This window comes from Medicago sativa, chromosome 6 (genome assembly GCF_051527215.1).
Source record: "Medicago sativa cultivar Bolivia chromosome 6, Bolivia_mono, whole genome shotgun sequence".
Lineage (NCBI taxonomy): Eukaryota > Viridiplantae > Streptophyta > Magnoliopsida > Fabales > Fabaceae > Medicago > Medicago sativa.
Window position 1 is genome coordinate 67,135,437 of NC_140754.1, and position 11,509 is coordinate 67,146,945.

The 11,509-nt window shown below is 35.2% G+C and overlaps 1 pseudogene; it reads left to right on the forward strand.

Annotated features, from left to right (window-relative positions):
• Nucleotides 1–7,222: 7,222 nt before the first annotated feature.
• On the forward strand, nucleotides 7,223–10,850 carry LOC146916487 (uncharacterized; annotated as a pseudogene).
• Nucleotides 10,851–11,509: the final 659 nt, after the last annotated feature.

Here is an 11,509-nt window from a genome sequence, read left to right on the forward strand (position 1 = left end):
GAACTTTATTCTTTTGTTTTGTTTTTATAGCAAGAGGCATAACTAAGTAGCTTGTTTTTAATGTAAATATGGCATGAAAATTTTTTGTTTTGTCTCTTCTTTAAAGGTTGTTTCTTGTACATAAAAGTAGTTTCTTGTGTTTCTTGTGTTCTTGCTATACCCATATCTTGTTTTATTGTGAAATTCTCCAATGAGAAAAGCACCCAGTTGCAATCCTTGAGTAAATGTATGAATAGGTATTTTAAGGAGCACGTTCTATCTTTAGTGTTAACTTAGACCCTTTAAAGTCTTAAGAGTAAAAGTAGTATAAGTTTGTGTGGGAAAATTAATCAAATTGATTCTTAATTGTTATATTCTTCTTAATTTGTTAATGATAAATGGGGCGGGAGAATGGCACCAACATGTGGGGGAAAGGACAATTACATCCTAACTTCCTAATTGTGGCGGTGGCTCCTTAATTTGAACTTAAATGAAACAAATTCATCAATGCTAGGGGGAAAGGACAATTACATCCAAAAAGACTTCCTACGCGGAGATGAAACAAATAATAATTTTGCAGCACTGCTTAGGGTGATTTTGAATCTAGGGGGAAAGGACAATTACATCCGAGAAGACTTCCTACGAGGATAGAAAGCCCCTAAGCATCTGCAGCCCCTTGTGCTTAAAATTGTTAAATTAATTCAATCTTAACTTAAATTCCCATCACTCTTATATGAAATGAAGAAAGGACTTTTCTCAGTTACTTTAGCACTAAGGATAGAACCTGTTCCTCATAATATCTGTCTTATACAGGAGCAAGAAAAGGGTTGGACTGCACACACACACTCACTTGAGACTTGATGTTGGGTTGAATAGGTTCACGAGGAATGTTTGAAATTGTGATTAGTGTACTTGAAACAAAACCTTTCTTTTGAGACATGTGTTCTTAATAGTATTGCCATGATTATTCTTTTGTTGCTGCTGATGAACATGAGTGAGTAGACTTCTTCGTCTTGGGATTATTGGGGAGTCTAATGACTCAATCCTAAACAAAACAAGCCTAAACCCTAATTTCTATGTAACCCTAATTTCTAATCTAGATTCACCGTCTTAACGTGGATTAACAATTATCAAACTGTGGAAGCGAAAGCGGAGGGTTTGATAATCGTTAATCCATCATCCCAAACATCAATTCATAAAGCGAGAGCGGAGTCTTGATGTTGGAACAAGTGAATCTAGACAATAATTGCAAAACAGTGAAATAGTCTTTGCAATTATTGAGACAAAGAGTAGTTTCAATCCTCTATGCATCTTCTAGTAATCATGTCAGCGAAATAGGCTTGGTTGCTAGAAGTAAACTCTCACCGGACTTTCATCGGAAAGGTGAGGGGCTAAGGGAAACCGGTCTTTAGAAATTAGTGTGTAAACCATGAAATTAGATGTTTAGGTCTTGTCTAGTGAAGGATTTGTCATTATGATGAACCAATGATCCCGAGGCCCTTTATTATTATTGTTTTTACCTTCAGCAATAAAACTCCCTTTTTCTAACTTTCTCTCCTCTAATCATTCACTAAAAGTTAATTAAGTTGAACAACTCCCTAGCGGAACGATACACTTACTTACTACTATTACTTCGATAGGCCGTGCACTTGCGGTTTGGCCCTATCACTTCCTGGACTTCAAACATCAATTTTTCTGCTATTTCGGCAAATTGTGAGCTTTCCGCATCCCTTCTCTCTTTCTCCTATTCTTCTTCTACTACTCCTTCTTCTTCCTCTCTTTCTTCTACTCCTTCTCTTTAATTTTCTTTTCTTTTGAATCATTAAGGACAATGCTTCCCCTAAGTGTAGGGGGGCCTAATAAAGTGTCTAGAGTCGTAGTGTTCCAAACTCCCTTGAACTTTATTCTTTTGTTTTGTTTTTATAGCGAAAGGCATGGTTAAGTAGCTTGTTTTTAATGTAAAATATGGCATAAAATTTTTGTTTTGTCTCTTCTTTAAAGGTTGTTTCTTGTACATGAAAGTAGTTTCTTGTGTTTCTTTTGTTCTTGTTATACCCATATCTTGTTTTATTGTGAAAATTATCCAATGAGATAAGCACCCGGTTGCAATCTTTGAGCAAATGTATAAGTAGGTATTTTAAGGAACACGTTCTATCTTTAGTGTTAACTTAGACCCTTTAAAGTCTTTAGAGTAAATGTAGTATAAGTTTGTGTGGGAAAATAATCAATTGTGCTTTATTGTTTTATTCTTAAATTATTAAAGCTAAATGGGGCGGGAGAATGTCACCAACATGTGGGGGAAAGGACAATCCCTAACTTCCTAATTGTGGTGGTGACTCCCTAATTGAACTTAAGTTCCAAATCCCTCAAATGAGGAAAATAAATTCATCAATGCTAGGGGGAAAGGACACCCTCTCCAAAAAGACTTCCTATGCGGAGATGGTAAAATTTTGCAGCACTACTTAGGGTGATTTTGAATCTAGGGGGAAAGGACAATTACATCCAAAAAGACTTCCCATGAGGATAGATAGCCCCTAAGCATCTGCAGCCCCTTGTGCTTAATTTGTTAATCTAATTTAATTTTAACCAAATTCCCATCACTCTTATATGAAATGAAGAAAGGACTTTTCTCGGTTACTTTAGCATTAAGGATAGAACATGTTCCTCATAATATCTGTCTTATACAGGAGCAAGAAAAGGGTTGGACTGCACACACACACACTCACTTGAGACTTGATGTTGGGTTGAATAGGTTCACGAGGAATGTTTGAAATTGTGATTAGTGTACTTGAAACAAAACCTTTCTTTTGAGACATGTGTTCTTAATAGTATTGCCATGATTATTCTTTTGTTGCTGCTGATGTCTATTGCCTTTTGCTTGAGGACAAGCAAAGATTCAAGTGTGGGGGAATTTGATGAGTCATTAATTAGTCTATTTTAATGCATTATTTAGTTTAGTTTTTTTAAGATTTGATTTTATTTTATTGCATATTTATTTCCTTTTTAAATCTTTTACTACAAATTGCTTTTTATTTTATTTTAGGAATGAATATATGGTGGAAGGTGTCTTGGAGCAAAAGAAAGAGGACTGGAGCAAATACAGTGCAAAAATACGAAGATACGAGACAAAAATATGTCTCTACCAAGTCAGAAGCTTGGCACGGCCCGTGCCAACATGTGGCACGGCCCGTGCCACCCTCCAGGAGCTCTTTTGCTGCTTTTCTTCAAGCCCAAGTTACCCTGTTGCAAATTTACTGCTTTGCCCTTATAGTTGCTTAGTTTTAAAGTCAATTGTAAAGCTATAAATAGAGTAGCATTCCATCATAAACATGGACCTTTTTTTAGAATATTTCATTACAATTATTTTAATAAAGTTCTTTCCTTTCTTTTACTTTCTCGCAATTTATTTTATTGTTTTCTCTCTTCTTCCCCCATGTCTACAATGAACATGAGTGAGTAGACTTCTTTGTCTTGGGATTGTTGGATAAGTCTAATGACATAATCCTAACGAACCAAGCTTTAACCCTAATTTCATGTAGCCGTAATTTCAAATTTAGATTCACCGTTTTAACATGGATTAACCATTATCAAACTGTAGAAGCGAAAGTGGAGGGTTTGATAATTGTTAATCCATCATCCCAAACATCAATTCATAAAGCGATAAGCGGAGCTTTGATGTTGGAACAAGTGAATCTAGACAATAATTGCAAAGGAAGCGAAATAGTCCTTGCAATTATTGAGACACAAGTAGTTTGAATCCTTATAAGCATCTTCTAGTAATCAAGTCAGCGAAATAGGCTTGGTTACTAGAAGTAAACTCTCACCGGACTTTCATCGGAAAGGTGAGGGGCTAAAGGGAAACCGGTCTTTAGAAATTAAGATGTAAACCATGGAATTAAAAGTTAAAGTCTTGTCTTGTGAAAGATTTGTTATTATGACAAACCAATAATTCCAAGGTTCTTTATTATTATTGTTATTTACCTTCAGCAATCAAACCTCCTTCTTATAAAACTTTCTTCTCCTCTAATCATTCTTTTAAAGTTAATTGAATTGAACAACTCCCTAGCGGAACGATACTCTCTTTTACTACTATTACTTCGATAGACCGTGCACTTGCAGTTTAGCTCTATCACTTAACGTTTACATACCTGACGAAACCAAATTCCTTCCCTCGTGCGTTCCGTTGTCGCGCAACATACACATCAGAGAGGATGCCACAAACCTCAAAAGATTGTCGTAACCGAAACAAAGGAATGTTGTCTGGAAAATTGGTGACATAGAAAGAAACCTTCAGACCATGAAGACTGCCATACGTTGAAACATCAGTAGTGTGCCATTCAGATGATCCCATGCGTCTTCCCACATTGTTGGAGAAACCACCACCTTTACGTGCATCTGACCTCTGCCCATAGCGATAAACTCCCTTGGTAAACCTATCGGAAACCTGATGCCGAACGTGCCCAATACATGTCGCCGCTCCTCGTTGCTCGTCTGAACCCGTTGCACTGTCCCATCCTCTGTTCGCCAATTCCGTTGCTTTCCTCTTCCGAGACCGCACCGTAAGCCAATTTCCCCTATCCCCCCCTTTTCTGCCACCCAGGCTGGACCCCTATCCCCCCCGTGAAATCTCTCTGCCAGTGAAAAGCTCCGGCGCGGTTGCCCGAGGATTGCCCTAGGGTTTCCGCCACTCGTTCTCCCTCTCTCTCTCATCGCTTGTTTTTGTTCTCTATTTTCTTTTGTAATATATCATACCATTTGTTTTTCATTTCAGGTGTTCTCATACAAACTCTATTTATTAATCCATTTTTCAATATCTCACTACCTATTTAAGTCCACAAGTAATTGATCCTTATTCATCTGAAAAGTTCATAAATTAACCTAATTGTGAAATTGTGCTCTTTAAATTTGATTTATAAAAAATGCATGCCAAAACCCGTCGATAGAATTCTCAATCTAATAGCTTTGGTCTGATCTTATACATGGTTAGTTTTTTTTTTTCTTCTCAAAATTGTCCAGATTTGCAGATCTAGCTTGAATGTCGAACTAATGGATGAAGGTCGATGTGCAGATGGGAATTAAAATATGCATCAAAAAATTATCATATATCTAATAATCAAATCGACAAAGTACAAAGGTAACCATGGATAATATATATCTATACCTTGAAAGGATCTATAAATAATACTGCCTCTGTTCCTTTTTAATTGTCACATTTTCCTTTCTCTCAAAAAAAAAAATTGTCACATTTTGACATTTTACACAAACCAATACAACAAATACTTTTACTACTTTTGATACAACAATTTATCTTTTTCCTATAATAACCTTAATCATTAAATACTTCATTTCATACATTTCTCTCTCTGCAATAAATATATAGGGATAATACAGGTAAAACCACATTTAATGATACTTTGAACTTTGAAAACGACAGTTAATTAGAAACAAAATTTTTAGCAAAAGTGACAATTATAAAGGAACGGAGGGAGTATATGTTAATATCATTTTTATTATTTGAATATATATATATATATATATGTTTTTTTTTTTTTGAAGAAGCTAAATAGCCCACCTAAATTGGCACCAGAGATAATCGAACCTGAGATCTTGCGGAGGAGCACACTCCCAAGACCCAAGCCAATACCACTAAACCAACCCAAGTGGGTTTATATATATATATATATATATATATATATATATATATATATATATATATATATATATATATATATATATATATATATCTGTGTGTGTGTGTGTGTGTATATATATGTATATATATATGTATGTATGTATGTATGTATGTATGTATGTATGTATGTTGTGTTCAATTTTTATGAATGTCATTAAGGATGTTGGTATAAATTCTCTTTAATGGTTGTTTTTCATAACATTTCCTGTCCAATCTTATATTGATGTTTGGAATAGTGATTTAGTACATGAAAGTAAAAAATTATAGAAGCATGGCATATTTCTATGCGATGTCGCAGATAAAGGAAGTCTTGGAGAAATATGTCATAGAGCTCTAAGGTCAATGTTTGAATCAAATCTTCCAATGTCAGTGATAAAAGAATATTTGAGAACAATTGTATATACAATATGAGATGAATAACAAGGAGAAATAATGTTTAATGTTGTAAAGAAACCAATATTTTTTGACAACTTATCTCAATAATCAATTTTTACTAGATATTACACAAATCAGATTGGAAAGTAAGTAATCTTTTACAAATATTTTTCAAACATAAGACTTTAAAAATCTTAATTAATAGTTTATTTAGTGTTATGTGTACTTACCTAACACAAATCCGCTGCACCATTTTGTTTAGGTTTTATGCAGGACTTTCATCTGTTTTGCTGTCTTCGGTTTATAATTTTCATATTGTGCCGGATTTGGTATTTGATATATGCAGTCACGAGAGTGCACATGCAGCAGGTTGTGTTGTGGTTCTGCTAGGGCAGACGTGTTCATCCAGAAATTGATAACAATTAGCAGGCTGGCTTTGAATGGTTGGTAGTAGCGGCATCAAGTGCAGATTGTGCGGGAGACAAATCACTTTGCAACACCAACCTTGCATTCTAATGTACGTTGGAAAAAGTTGGGTCACAAATAGCTGTAATGTAATTCCTATACCGGTTGTTCATCGTGTTGAACATGTTTATTTCATAGGGTGTTGTTTCTGGAACTCTGAGGGGTTGTTTGTACACACACAGTCCGCATGGAAAGTTGCTAATTTGACTGTTCTTGAAGGGAAGGCTTGGGCACCAAGGTAGTCAAAACCGAATGTCCAGTCGTAGGAGTCACCTGTTTCACTAATGACCGACTTCGTTGTACTAGTTACCTCCTAGTCCGGGCAGATATTCACTAATATTAGGTATGCCACCTTCCAAAAGTATTTTTATCTCAAGGTATGGAGAAAAATCTTACGCACGACACTAAAATTAAATAGGAGTCGTAAAATAACTGAGTAAAGACTTTAAATTAAATAAAATATCCAACAAACAGAATAGAGATTCATCTTAGAACTCTGGCCTAAAGAGAATTAGTTACTCATGGTAACTAAAGACAAACTACAAAAGAAATAAAACATACCCTAGAGTTTCTCAGTACTTGCCTTCCTCTTGAACCATTTCATTTTGAATGAGAAATTATGAATGAGAGAAGTGGTATTTATTGGGAGAGTTTCTACAGGAAGTTGGGTTTTAAATTCGGGCTTTCTCCACTAAAAAGTAAGCTCACAACATGGCAGTATGTTAATTCTATTGAAGCAGGATCAAGAAGCGTGAAGTGTAGATTTTTTTAGCTTACTTTTACAGGAAGTGCTTACAGAGTGAAGCAGCATTTGGTTGGAACTAGTAGAGAAGTTAAGCCTTGTCTAGCAGTTCCTTCGAATTTCAAGAAAGCTATGCAGGATAAGGTTTATGAGTTACAAGAGAAATTTCTAATGTGTTAGTTGACGTTCAAGGTGAAAAATATGGTGCTAATGTTGATCTTGAAGTTGTTGATGGTGGAAGGGAAAAAAGAAAAAGTGTAAGGGAGATAGCACCTAAGGTCATTTTTGAAAGAGGAATCACTACAATAAAACAAACCACAATCAATGGTGAATTTAAGAAGGAAGACCGGGTAGATGCTTGTAAGGCTATTGCTCTTTTATTTATTTATTTATTTATTTTCAATAATGCTATTCCATTTAATGTTGCAAGGACTGATGAGTATTTAAAGATGTTTGAATATGTTGTAAAGCATGGTTTAGAATTTAAGCCACCCTCTTATCATGAGATTAGAGTTAAATATTTGGATAATTTTTATGGTGAAATTAGTAAGGATTTGGTAGGAAATAGAGCTGTTTGGGAGAAATATCGTTGCACAATTATGACTCATGGTTGAACTGATAGGAGGAGAAGAACTATATTGAATATTTTGATACGTAGTCCCAAGGGAATTTTTTTAAAGTCCATTGATGCATCTGATATAATCAAGACTGTTGATAAAAATTTTAAGATGATGGATGATGCTGTTGAAGGGATGGAGAATAAAATATTGTCCAGGTAGTTACGAACAATGCAACAAATTATAACGTACCCGGTGAGTTGTTGATGGAGAAGAGGCCACATTTGTTTTAGACACCATGTGCGGCTCATTGTATTGACTTGATGTTGGAGGATTTTGAGAAGAAGATCTCTCTCCGTAAAGATATAATTGCTAGATAAAAAGATCACCATTTATATTTATGGAAGGACAAGTCTTATATCTTTGTTGCATAAGTTTACTCACAATGTTGATTTGATTCGACCGGCAATCACTGTTTTTCCTACCTCTTATTACATTGGGGTGTTTTAATGAACATCAAAGTGGACTTATTGATGTGTTCAACTCAAAAGAGTGGAAGACTAGCAAATTTTCTAAGAGTAAAGATGGAAAGCTTGTGCAAAAGGTTGTTTTAAATAAGTTATTTTGGAAGGACACTTTGAACTGTCTGAGGGGTGCTTTCCCACTTGTTAAAGTGTTGCGCATGGTGGACTCGGGTGAAAAGGCAGCCATGGGATATATTTATGAAGAGTTTGATTATGCTTAAGAGAAGATTTGAACAAACTTTAATGGGGTTGCTATGAGGTATCTACCTTTCACTATATTCTTTTGCTTATTCAATTTGATGCTTTTGATTAAACATTATGCCTATATGTGATTCAATTTTTTACCTATAATTCCCTTTTCTTGAACCCTATGTTATGTTTTGCTCCTAAATTCAGAATTGATGACGAGATTGTCAATGTCATGTATGCATGTTTGCATACAATGGTTGATGATGCTGGAAAAAGATCCAAATTTTATCAGCAACTTAAGGATTTCAATGTGAGAATTGGGAGATTTGGTAGTGAGTTTACTACATATGCACTTGAAACTAAAACACCAACTCAATGGTGGGAATCTTATTGAAGTGGACATCCGGAGTTGCAGTGGTTTGCTACGAGAGTACTTAGTTTGACATGTAGCTCATCTGGGTGTGAACGGAATTGGTGTTCATTTGAAAGGGTGAATTTTTGAATTATTTGAACAAATTGTATTCCAATTAAAGTATCTATTATGTTTTAATTCATATTATAAATAAAATCATTCACATTCACACTAAGAAGAAGAATCACTTGAAGCAACTCATAATGAATAAGGTTGTTTTTGTGATGGTTAACTCAAAATTGGAAAGAAGAAGAAGAAAAAGAAGAAGAAGAGAAAGAGTGCACACTATAAGGTTCATGGAATTGATTTTAATGATGAAGCGGAAGAGTTGATTGATAATGTGGAGGATGAAGGTGAGAAAAGCACAAGAAGGGGGAGGTTGAATTGTGTTAGTTTTTTCTTCGATTTCTCCTAAGCTGAAACACACTGGCCATAAGCAAATAGAGACTGCTTCTGAAGTGATATTCAGTACTAACTTGCAGCGGATAAAAACAGAGAGAGAGAGAGAGAGAGAGAGAGAGAGAGAGAGAGAGAGAGAAAAGAAAGACACAAAGCAATTATACAGGTTCCTTCCACAAACCGGAAGTAGTCCTGTCCTCCTTTCACTTCCAAGGAGAGTTCACTATAATGTAATATCTGATTACAAATGCTCACTGCTACAACTAGCAAGAGACTTCAAATGCTCAAGCACAACTGCAAGAGACTTCCTATGCTCCTGAACACAATCAAGAGACTTCTATTGCTCAAGCACAACTGCAAGAGACTTCTAATCAAACAGAATTACAAAGAAAAATGTTTGAGGTTGAACACTTGATATACAATCAGTGGTGTTCACCATATAAATCAGATACAGACTCTTAAGACTCTAGAATTTCTAAGATATGAACTTTGAAATAGAAATTCTAAGTGAACTTTTGAATGCATTAACAATTTCAGCAGAGTTTTGGCACTAGTAAATTGTTGTTAAGTCTGATACCAATCTCTAAGTCTTCACTCCTTTATATAGAGGTGTGAAAGAGACGTTGTGAAATTGTCAGCACATCAAAAAGAGTCGTTTGAAGCTTTGATCAATCACCAATGATCTTTTGCCTAATATGGTAGTTGTCCTATGAAGGATCAATTTCAAATTCATTCCCATTGTGAAGGAACATCGTTGCAGGCAGAGCTATTTTTCTTGTCTTGTAGCAGAGACAAACACAGAGTAGTGGAGATAGTGGTTGTACACTTCGTACAATTGTACTTTGTCAACGCTTTTTGAAGATAAGCATCCAATGCCTTCAAATCCTCTCAAATTGACTGTTGCTTTACATTTCCAGTCTTGTGCAATGCTTAGACGAGTTTAAAACCAACTTGAAGCTTTAAGTATTGCATCTCCTGATGAACTTCAGCTTCTGGTGATCTTCAGCTTCTGATGAGATGCTTCTGATGAACTTGCTTCTGATGACGTCATCACTTCAAGAGCACTTTGTCTTCAGGAGCACTTTTTACTTCAGGAGCACTTCTCTTCAGACGCTTTAAGCTTCCTTTTTGTTGATTCCTTAGCTCTCTTTTGTTCATTCAGAACCTGTTTAAGATGTCAAATTTTGTCTATGGTTTTGTACACTTGAACAAATATTAGTTAGTCCAATTGACAATTTTTAATACATTGTTATCATCAAAACTCTCAAAGGTTTATTGTTAAACATATTTTGTTCCAACAGAGGATGATGAAGATGGAGAAGATGACATCTCAATTGAAATTGGACAAGATACTAGTATTGGTGATGTTCTTGGTGATGATTTATAGCTTCCTTCCATTCATGAAGAAGAAGAAGATGGTGATGTTGAAGTGGAAGAAAATGAGGATGAATATGATGATGACTATCCTCTTGACCCTACGTATGATATGCACCCTGACTACATTTTTGGGCTCTAAAACATGTTATTCAGATAACTATTGATAAAGGGTGGCATATGGTGGTTTTGGAATCAGATTCACTTATGCTTGTGGATTATATCTCTTCCCCTGGCCATGTAATTTTTGAGTTTCATGCTTTAGTTTCTATTATTAAGTCTATGTTAGTTTTGCATTCCAACTTTGAGCTAAAGTTTGTAAGGCGACAAGCGAACATGGCTGCTCATACACTTGCTACGACAACCTAATCTATTGCCAGGTATCATGTTTTTGAGATGTGTCCTCCTTGTATTGAACCTATTTTAATGAATGATATGAGTTAACTTTCCTCTGATAAAAAAAATACAATTAGATCACAACTTTAGATGGAAATAAAAAGAAATAAAAATGAACGATTGCATTCTAACCTTTTTTCTACGACAAATTTTTTTAGTCTTGTAACTTACGATCCACATGAAAAAAATTGATATGGTTGATTAGAAGATATAGTCCCATCCAATTTGAATGTCAATTTCAATCTTTATATACAGAGGTATTTAGGGTTTTTTGGGGGACCTATTGGTAATTAGGGGAGGCGAATCGAAAAATTTCCTTGATATAGTTTCTAACTTACATCTGGCCAAGCCCATCATCCATAACCCAATGAGGCATCTTTTTTGTTTCTCATTGCATATAAATGT